The sequence below is a fragment of the Bos javanicus genome, chromosome 6 (genome assembly GCF_032452875.1).
Source record: "Bos javanicus breed banteng chromosome 6, ARS-OSU_banteng_1.0, whole genome shotgun sequence".
Lineage (NCBI taxonomy): Eukaryota > Metazoa > Chordata > Mammalia > Artiodactyla > Bovidae > Bos > Bos javanicus.
Window position 1 is genome coordinate 37,291,095 of NC_083873.1, and position 11,117 is coordinate 37,302,211.

The 11,117-nt window shown below is 40.6% G+C and overlaps 1 long non-coding RNA gene across 1 annotated transcript; it reads right to left on the reverse strand.

Annotated features, from left to right (window-relative positions):
- Nucleotides 1–425: 425 nt before the first annotated feature.
- On the reverse strand, nucleotides 426–5,361 carry LOC133249388 (uncharacterized). The gene is made up of 2 exons (XR_009736929.1): nucleotides 5,206–5,361; nucleotides 426–696 (listed from the first exon to the last, which is right to left on the reverse strand). It is a non-coding gene; the product is annotated as an uncharacterized LOC133249388 (long non-coding RNA).
- Nucleotides 5,362–11,117: the final 5,756 nt, after the last annotated feature.

Genomic DNA, 11,117 nt, shown 5'->3' on the forward strand with positions numbered 1-11,117 from the left:
TTCACTTTCATGCATTGGAGAGGGAAACGGCAACCCACTCCAGTGTTCTTGCCTGGAGACGGGGGAGCCTGGTGGGCTGCCATCTATGGGGTCACACAGAGTCGGACATGACTGAGTGACTTAGCAGCAGTAGCATATTGGACCCCTACTGACGTGGGGGCTTGTCTTCCCATGTCATGTCTGTTTGCCTTTTCATACAGTTCTTTATGCCTTCATGTATTCATAAACATTGGGCTGCTTCTGTCTGTCGGTGATGTTGTGAATAATGCTGCCATGCACCTGGGTGTGCAAATATCTCCTGCAGATCCTCCTTTGAAGTCTTTTATATACATACCCAGATATGGGATGGTAGCATCATGTGTTATCACCAAATCTTGGCTTTCTCTGCCCATTGAAGCCGAATTTTAAAAATTAGAGACAGAATATGGAGGAAATAGAAAGACGGCTTTAATCTTTAGCCAGTCAAGGAGGCGATGGAGCAGGTCAGTGCTTCAAGAACTGTGCCCAGATCCTAGGGGAACCAAGAGACTTTATGTAGCCTGGTCTCAGAGTCTTAGGGTAAATGATAAGGCTCAAAGTAATGAAGGTCTTGCATCTCCTCCTTCTTGCTTTGTTTCAATAGTCATAGCTGGAGTCAAGTATACAGGCATTTGAGTCTGTTTGTCTCTCCTGATTTATTGTAATTCGACCTTCTTTCTGAAATGTAAAAAGAAAGAAAACTAGAAGGGGTGGTCTGCATAAAGGCAAGCACCAGGTACAGGATGTAATTAGCATAGACTTAAAAGTGCAGAATATAGCTTATGCAGAGTTAGGGGGCAATATTACAGGATTTAAATTACATGGTGTCAGGTTAGTTTTGACAAAAGCAACTTTAATTACAAACTTCAGATTAGGAAAAGTTAAAGTAAAATCTAGGAATGATCAGGCCTACTCACTCTTCTCTTTGTCTTCTTTGTTCTCATGAAAGGAAAGGAAAAACTCATTCTTTCTTCCTTTTCACTGCAACAGTATCATAATTTTATTTTTAATTTTTGAGAAACCTCCATAGTGGTTGCACCAATGTGTACTTGCCTTAACACCACATAAAGATTCCAATTTCTCTACAGCCTTGCCATCATTTGAGATCTCTCTCTCTAGTGGCCATCTGAATGGACGTGAAGTGATACCTCACTGTGGTTTTTTAATCATTACTGATTTTGAGTACCTTTCACATTTTTTGTCCATTTGTGTATCTTACATGGATTAATGTCTATGAATTCCTTTTCTCATACACTGTGCTAGTGTTTTATGATGTTGCTTTGTTGTTTGAGCTCTTTATTTAGCTTGGACCTTAGCTCCCTATAAGACACGTGCTTTGCAAAAATTTCCTCTCATCCCACAGGTAGCCTTTTCACCTCATTGATTGTTTCCTCTAAGGTGACAATTTTTTACAAATGATGTAATCCTGTTTGACTTCATTTGCTTTTGTTGACTGAGCTTTTGATTTGATATCCAAGAAATCATTGGTAAATCAAATGTCATAAAACTTCCTCTCTGTCTTTTCTTCTAGAAGATTTATATTTATAGGTTTATGCATAAAATCTTCTATCCCTTTTGAGTGAAAATTTGTATGCGGTGTTAAGTAAGGGTCCAAATTCATTCTTTGACATCCATTCTTAAATATCCACTGTTTTTGGGCACATAAATTCTGCATGAGAGGATACCTATTCTCTGGTTGCACAACTGACACACTGAACTTAGAAGAAAAATCTACTTATTTCCTTTATTTCCAGTTCTTTGATGCGATCTCATAGTCATATCTGCTACCTATGAATCACAACCATTTTCTTTGACTTTGTTATGCACAAAGGTGTCCGTTGAAAACAATTCACAAGCGTTTAGTTTGGGGCAACATGAGGACTGCAGCCCAGGAGACATCAGCTCATATAGCTTTGAGAAGCTGTTCCAAAGAAGTAAGGGGAAGGGTAGTATATATATGATTTTGGTAAAGGGGGAGTTCTTGCAATCAAACACTATTTTTTGTAGAAAGTTTCTGCTGGTCTCATGAAACTTCTGCTAGTCTCAAGAAACAACCGTCACCGTGAAGGATTTTAGTGCTTTTCTAGATATGAGGAGGTATAAGATTTGGGCTCATAAAATTAGCTCCTGATAATTTCTAACTATCTAAGAACCTGTCATGCCAGTTTTCCCAGAGCACAGAGTGCCTCATTTCTGCTCTCCACCCTGAACTCCTTCAGGGGGTGTTGAAGGTCAGCAGCTGCCGCAGCTCATGATTTAATCCTTGTAGGGTAGACGGCCAGTGCCAATTTGCACTTAGGTTCTTACTGCTCTCTGCACCCACAGTCATCCATGCAGGCCCAGGTAGCTTCTGACGTGTCAGCCAGTTCAGTCGCCTAGTTGTGTCTGACTCATTGTGACCCCATGGACTGCAGCATGCCAGGCCTCCCTGTCTGTCACCAACTCCCAGAGTTTAATCAAACTCATGTCCATTGAGTCGGTGATGCCATCCAACCATCTGATCCTCTGTCATCCCCTCCTCCTCCTGCCCTCAATCTTTCTCAGCATCACGGTCTTCTCCATGAGTCAGTTCTTCACATCATGTGGCCAAACTATTGGAGTTTCAGCTTCAACATCAGTCCTTCCAATGAATATTCAGGACTGATTTCCTTTAGGGTAGACTGGTCGGATCTCCTTGCAGTGCAAGAGACTTGCAAGTGTCTTCTCCAACACCACAGTTCAAAAACATCTATTCTTCTGGGCTCAGCTTTCTTTATAGTCCAACTCTCACATCCATACATGACTACTGGAAAAACCATAGCTTTGATTAGATGGACCTTTGTTGGGAAACTAATGTCTCTGCTTTTTAATATGCTGTCTAGGTCATAGTTTTTCTTTCAAGGAGCAAGTGTCTTTTAATTTCATGGCTATAGTCACCAATTGCAGTGATTTTGGAGACCAAGAAAACACTGTTTCCATTGTTTCCCCATCTATTTGCCATAAAGTGATGGGACCAGATGCCGAGATCTTAGTTTTCTGAATGTTAAGTTTTAAGCCAACTTTTTTACTCTCCTCTTTCACTTTCATCAAGAGGCTCTTTAGTTCTTCTTCACTTTCTGCCATAAGGGTGGTGTCATCTGCATATCTGAGGTTATTGATATTTCTTCCAGCAATCTTGATTCCAGCTTGTGCTTCAACCAGCCTGGTATTTCGTATGATGGACTCTACATATAAGTTAAATAGCAGGGTGACGATATACAGCCTTGATGTACTCCTTTCCTGATTTGGAACCAGTCTGTTGTTCCATGTCTGGTTCTAACTGTAGCTTCTTGACCTGCATACAGATTTCTCAGGAGGCAGGTCAGGTGGTCTGGTATTCCCATCTCTTGAAGAATTTTCCACAGTTTGTTGTGATGCACACAGTCAAAGGCTTTGGCATAGTCAATAAAGCAGAAATAGATGTTTTTCTGGAACTCTCTTGCTTTTTCCATGATCCAACAGATGTTGGCAATTTGATCTCTAGTTCCTCTGCCTTTTCTAAATCCAGTTTGAACATCTGGAAGTTCACAGTTCTCGTACTATTGAATCCTGGCTTGGAGAATTTTGAGCATTACTTTGCTAGTGTGTGAGAGCAATTGTGTGGTAGTTTGAGCATTCTTTGGCATTGCCTTTCTTTGGGATTGGAATGAAAACTGACCTTTTCCAGTCCTGTGGCCACTGCTGAGTTTTCCAAATTGGCTGGCATATTGAGTGCAGCACTTTCACAGCATCATCTTTTAGGATTTGAAATAGCTCAACTGGAATTCCATCACCTCCACTAGCTTTATTCGTAGTGATGCTTCCTAAGGCCCACTTGACTTCGCATTCCAGAATGTCTGGCTCTAGGTGAGTGATCACACCATCGTGATTATCTTGGTTGTGAAGATGTTTTTTGTACAGTTCTTCTGTGTATTCTTGCCACCTCTTCTTAATATCTTAATTTATGTCCTTTATTGTGCCTATCCTTGCATGAAATGTTCCCTTGGTAACACTGATTTTCTTGAAGAGATCTCGCTCTTTCCTATTCTGTTGTTTTCCTCTATTTCTTTGCATTGATCCGTGAGGAAGGCTTTCTTATCTCTCCTTGCTATTCTTTTGAACTCTGCATTCACATATCTTTCCTTTCTCCCTTCCCTTTAGCTTCTCTTGTTTTCTCAGCTATTTGTAAGGCCTCCTCAGCTTTTTGCATTTCTTTGTCTTGGGGATGGTCTTGATCACTGCCTCTTGTACAATATCATGAAACTCCATCCATCCTTCTTCAGGGTCTCTATCAGATCTAATCCCTTGAATCTATTTGTCACTTCCACTGTATAATCTGACGTGTACTTTGTTTTTTTCTGAAACAATGAGAAATTTAAGTGATGAATTTAACTTAAATTCAAGTGATTCAAGTGCAGCACTGTGATCACTTAACTGTGGTAAGAATGGCACAGCTTCAGTGGACTAGAGTTTTAAGACAGGTGGTTAGCTCTAGGGGATGTGTGAAAACTGACAAAATAGGATCATGGTGTTTTTTTTGGACACATGTAAGACTTGTTGAAAGTAAATGTAGAGAGTTCTTTGGAAACGGAGGGAGAAAACTGCGAGGAAGCTCCCTTTAATTACTCCAAGGTCCTAGGCACCTGGTGGTGGTGTATTCTGAAGTACAAATGACGATATTGGAGACTGGGCAAGTGTGCTGGGGTTCTGAGAATCTGGGACATCAGATTCTGTCCTTGTGATGTAAACAAATTTCTGGGAAGTACTGAAGACTTGATGCTGTTATATACACAGATGTTTACATTTCCCCAGACTTAGATCAGTGCAATTTGATGGACAGTTGGTGTTGATTGAAACAAACTTGGTGAATATAGCTTTAAAATATCACACGCTGAACTAGATGTTGGAGATGAAAAAGCATTTTGGACATGATAGTAGGCAGGTCAGCAAGGCATGTGCTGTGGTTTCACAGAAAACAGGATGCTAGATATAAAGCTGTAACATACATTACATGTCCTTTAGGGACTTCACTGGTGGTCCAGAGGGTAAGACTCAATCCAGGTTCAGTCCCTCATCAGGGATCCAGATCCCGCCAGCCACAACTAAGACCCAGCGCAGCCTATATGAATAAATAAACAGTTTTTAAAATACCGCTTGTAAATGAGTGACCTTCCAGGAAAGTTGACCCACCTGTGGCAGGGACCATCCTCACATTCTCTTGAAAGAGTGGTGCTCTTGTCAAAGTTCCGGGTTCCAGAGCACGCGTCACTTAGTTGTGTGAGAAGTCCACCGGTCAGAGGCAGTGAGCATTTGTTTTTTAAACAGTTTATTTGGTTTCTAGGCTAGAAGTTCTCACTTTTCACAGCCCATGTTGTCATTTTATCCATCTTGAGTGGAAGGAGGGTTTTTGTTTCGGTTGTGGTAATTGATGCAATGGAACTGGGTAGCAGGCTATGCTCACATGTAACATTGGTATGAATGAGATAGAATGTCATTCTCTATAGCTGGTAGTTTGTTTTCGGCTGTACTAAGAATGACTAATGCATGTGCATAGAAAGAAGATGTATGTTTGATGCTGTTTGCACAGGGAATAGTAGATGCTCAGGCTGATAAAGTGGTTATGAAGACTCATAAAGTACTTTTTTCATTTTACTTCTTCTCTCTGCCTTTGTCACGTGCAGTCATTGTGCACACGTTTTTATTCTCTCATAGTTTCAGTATGGTCACCCCACTGTCAAGCATCAAACCACGTGCCATGCAGCAAGGAGGAGGATGTGCGAGTCGGACAGGACTTAGCGGTTTTGACTTGAAGCCCCTCCTTCTTCATTCGGGGTATGTTATCCTCACTTGCCCTTCTCCATATCACTGGCCATACCACATGGCCCCTGTAAGGAAATACATGTTCTGTGGAGCACAGGCAAACACGTGAGAAGATTTCTGTGAATGGCTGAAGTTACTTGAACTCTTTCACGGAGCCTGACCCAAAGAACATTACAAACAGTTAAATGTTTGAGTTGAGGATTGTCGGTTGGTGCCTTGTCGAGGACCTCGGCTACACTTGGCCAGTTCCCTTTCTCTGTTGTGTGAGACCGCTGGTGTCAGCCCGTGAAGGGTCATCAAGTGCCTGGAGGGTTACAACGATATTGATGATGACAGTGACTTGCAGTTCTTTGAAATTACAAAGAATAAAATAGTTTCTAGTATAATTGTCCCAGAAAATTGTGCTTATGTTATAGTACTTTTATTTTATAAACTAGTCAGGAAAGTGACTGAGTTAAAATAATAGGAACTGTTGGGCAGGCTCAGGAGAGACAGTGAGGGGAGTACCCCAGAGACCGGCAGAGCCATGCAGAACAGCTCTTTCCCAGCCCTGCCCAGACTCCCCCACCGGGCTGTGTGCAGCCCTGTCCCTCCCTGGACCCTCCCTTTGCTGCACAGGTTACAGGGCTTCATTGGCTGTTCCTCCCACATCTCAGTGGCTTGTGCTCACAGTTGGCTGAAATAAAAGCAGATATGTGGGAACAAAGACCTATATGTTTTGGAGACCTTTTTATTGAATGTAACTGATTTTACAGTGTCCTATTCATTTCTGCTTGGAGTCTCATTAAGTCCTGCACTTCATGAGCCATCCCATCCAGTACCCTTCTTTCCATTCCCAGAGATCCAGTTCAAATTCAAAAATGTAAATAAATATGCATGATGTGAAACGATAAACCACATTCAAGCTACTTAATATATCTGTCATCTGACTTTGTATTTTTTTCTGGTGAAACACTTCAAATACATCTCTTAGCAAATCTCAAGTATAATATGCCTTATGTTAACTGTTTCACCAGGCTGAGCTTAGATTTCTGGAACTCATTCATCCTGTATAACTGAATTTTTGTACCATCTGACCAACATCTATTATCCCCACAGCAAGTTCCAGACAATTGATATTCTGCTCTGTTTTATGAGTTGGGCTTTAGCAGATTCCACACACAATTGAGATAATACAGTATTTTCCTTTCTGTGTTGCCTTATTCTACTTCATGATGTCCTTCATGTTCATTCATGTTATCTAACATGGAAGGATGTCCTTTTTTGAAGGATGAATAATATTCATTCATATATGTCACATTTTCTTTACTTACATGTCTGGTAGAGAAACAAGAGTGAGATGCCACTTCAAATTTCTAGCTGCATAAATTAATGAGACAAAATACAGCAAAAAATTGGTATACTAAGTTTTATTGAGAAAGGGGAGGAATTAAAAGTACCATGTACTACCGATGGGAGTATAAAAAATACATCTATTTAGGAGAACTGATTGGCTTTTACTTAAAAGTTTATCTAACATATTAGGAAAAAAGTGGAAGTATACATGAACATTGAAAACTCTCTGAACTCATCTGAACTTCTAAGATACTCTTGCTTTCTGTATTCCTCCACACTAGATGTATAGTTAGTTCCTACTGTATGCAAACATTTCTTTAAAAATCAATGACAGGGAAACAGAAGGAGAGAGAGAAAGGTAGGTCCCAGGATCTGCCTCCTCTTGGTTACTATGAAACTCCTAGTGCCAAAACCCCAGGGTGTTACAAGTATTACCTTCAACATCAGCCGCGAGGTTTCCTAAACAGTGCACTGTGACCTACTTATAAACACAGAGAGATTCTCAGTAGTCATTGCACTATTGACTGTGCACTTGTCATTTGCCAGAGAAATTTACTCAGATGTTACAACCTTTATTAGCCTCTGTAAAGTTTAAAGTCACAGCCAGTGATCCTTTAAGACCACAGTGGAAGGGGAAAGCTACTTACAGGACCTTTCAGGTACTAGGCAGAATCCATTTCATTCCCGTGGTTTGTTTCCATGTGAACCCTCCCTGGTCACACCTGGCATTGGGTGTCCCTAAAAGAGAGGTAAAATATGGGTCATGGCTTATCCATTCATTTCTCTAATTGTTTACTGTGTATTTGGTTGAAGGGATCATCACAAGTATTTGGTATAAGTGAGGTTATTACCTCAAGGTCTCAAACTAGAAGCTTTTCACAATTAGGCTATGATTTGAATGCAAGACATGGGACTAGTGAGGAGAAGGAACAAGTAGGGACCCTCACTCCACCCGCTGCACGTACCGTCACCCCTCCTCCATCCCTCTACTCCATCCTTCTCTATTGCTCTTTGTGACCTCAATATCTCTGCCCCTGTGACCTCGGGATATCTCCAGAACTAATTCCTCCCCCTCCTGGCTCCTTTATTGCTCTCCCACTTCCATCCTGTGCATTTTAGACATCCATCCCGATGGACCTTCTAGCCCCGGATTCCAGAGCTCTCAACCCAGCCCTCCTCCCCTTCTACTACTTCCAAACCTTTGACACTTCCTATCCTCCTCCTCCCTGCCCTTTATCCTCCTCTCATTCCAATGACTCCAGCCATTTCTCATATCCCGTTATGACTAATGCCCTCAAATACTCAGTCATCAGTTATCAAGTGTCCTCAGTTTGCTCATGATCTTGCACCCATTTTCCCCAACCCCACAATTCCTGACTCTGCAATTTTTTGGAATAGTTTGAGAAGAAGAGGTGTTAACTTTTCTCTAAATGTTTGGTAGAATTCACTTGTGAAGCCATCTGCTCATGGACTTTCATTTGCTGGAAGTTTTTTTTAAATAACTGATTCAATTCTATTACTGATCATTCATTTGATAATATATCCTATTTCTTTCTCATTCAGTCTTAGATGATTGTACGTTTCTAGGGGTTTGTCCATTTCTCCTAGGTTGATTGTCCAGTTTTTCAGCATATGACTCTTCATAGCAGTGTCATGCTTGCTGATATTTCTGTTGTGTTGGTTGTACCTCCCCCTTCTTCATATCTGATTTTATTGATTTGGGCCCCCTCTTTTTTTTTTTCATTCATGAATCTGGCTAAATTTTGTTTAACTTTTCAAAGAATCAGCTCCTCGTTTCATTGATTTGATTTGTAGTATTTTCTATTGATTTGTAGTCTCTATTTATTTCTGCTCTAATCTCTCTGGTTTTTAAAAATTTCACTAACTTTGAATTTTGTTCTTATTCTTGCTCCTTTGAGTGTCAGGTTAGATTGTACATTTGAGATATTTCTTGTTTGCTATGGTAAGCATGTATCACTGTAAACTTCCCTTTTAGAACTAATTTTGCTGTGTCCCATAATTTGAATTTTCTTTTTCTTTTGTCTCTAGATATCTATTTCCTCTTTGATTTCTTCAGTGATCCATTGGTTGATTAGTAACGTGTTGTTTAGAATTCTCGTGTTTGTGTTTTTTGCAGTTATATTCTTATATTCAATTTGTAGTCTCAGAGCATTGCATTTGGAAAACAAATACTCAATATGATTTCAGTTTTCTTAAATTTAGTGAGGGTTCTTTGAAGCCTCTTATGTGATTTATCCTGGAGAAATTTCCATGTGCACTTGAAAAGGGAGTGTATTCCATTTGTATATTCTGATATATATCACTTCCCTTTATCCATTGGTTGATTGATGGTCACTTGCGTTGCCCTGCGGTGGTCGACTCACAGGGTCTGAAGTCGGTCTTTCTGCCAGTGGCTGAGTTGTGTTCATGCTGTGTTAGTTTGTCCAGAAGTGTCCCAGCACTGGCACCTGAAGGCCCTTTGTTCTGGGTAAGGCTGGGTATTGGGTGTATAAGCTGGAAGGAGGATTCCAAAATAGCATTTGCCAGCACTTGTTCTATGTGTTAGAAAAAGTTTCCAAAAATGGCTGCCACCAGTGTCTGTGTTCCCAGGGTGAGCTGCAGTTGCCTCCTGCCTTTCCAGGAGACTCCAAGGTCATCAGGCAGGTCTGCCCCAGGCTCCTATCACATTACTACTTCTTCCCTGGGTCCCAGAGTATGTAAGACCTTTGTGTGTGCCCGTTAAGAGTGAGTCTCTATTTCCCCCTCCCCTCTGGGACTCCTGAAATAGAGTCTCAGTGGCCTTCAAAGCCAAATTCTCTGGGGGCTTGTTTTCCCAGTGTAGGACCCCCGGGCTGGGGAGGCCAATGTGGGGCTTGACTCTCTCTCTCCACTGAGAGAACCTCTGCAATTTTAATTATTTCCCATTTGGGAGTTGTCAGTCTAGGGGTATGGGACTTACCTATATTGCAACTCCATCCCTACCACACACCTCATCAATCCTTTGTATCTTTAGTCGAAGAGGCCTTTTCTGATAGGTTCCAGGTCTCTTTCATTGATGATCGCTCTGCGAAAAGAAGTGCTCTTGGTTTGCCTGTGAGAGGAGGTGAGTTCTGGGTCTTCCAGTTCCACCATCCTCTCCCAGCTCTCCAATGTGTTGTAGTTTTAATTTTTTTTCCTGCATATTTAATCTTGGTACGTTTGACTTTTCTCTGTAATTACTTAACAGAAGGTAATTTATATCTAATTGTGTGGCATCACTGTTTTGGCATGTTATAGAGTTTTATTTATTGAAATTTAATTGACATATAAAATCACGGTAATTATAGGGCTACAATGCAATGATTCAACATTCGTATACATTGCAAAATGATCAACATAATTAGTCTCATTACTACTTATCATAACAAGTTACAAAATTAACTTTTTTCCATTGAGAACCGAACAGTTACTTTCTTAGTCAAAATTATTGTACTATCAGTTTGAAAGTAGCTAGGTCACCATGCTATACATTGTATGTTCATTATTACATGACTGGAAATTTGTAGCTCTTGACCCCCTTCACCCATTTGTGCAACCCTCTACCGCACTTCCCTTCTAGCACCATCGATCTATGTATTTATGAGTTTTGTGTTTTTGGTTCCATATAAATGCGAAATCATACAGTGTTTGTCTTTTTCTGATGTACTTCCCTTAAACTGATATCCCAAGATCTATCCAGGTTGTCACAAATGGCAATATTTCATCCTGTTATGGCTGAAGAATAGTCCAATGGGCGTGCTGTGGTTCATGGGGTTGCAAAGAGTCGGACACAACTGAGCAACTGAACTGTACAGAAATATACAGACATATGCACATATATTATTATACATACATGTATGTGTATATGTCTGTATGTATACATACATATACATATCACATCTATATATTCATTTATAAATATTTATGTA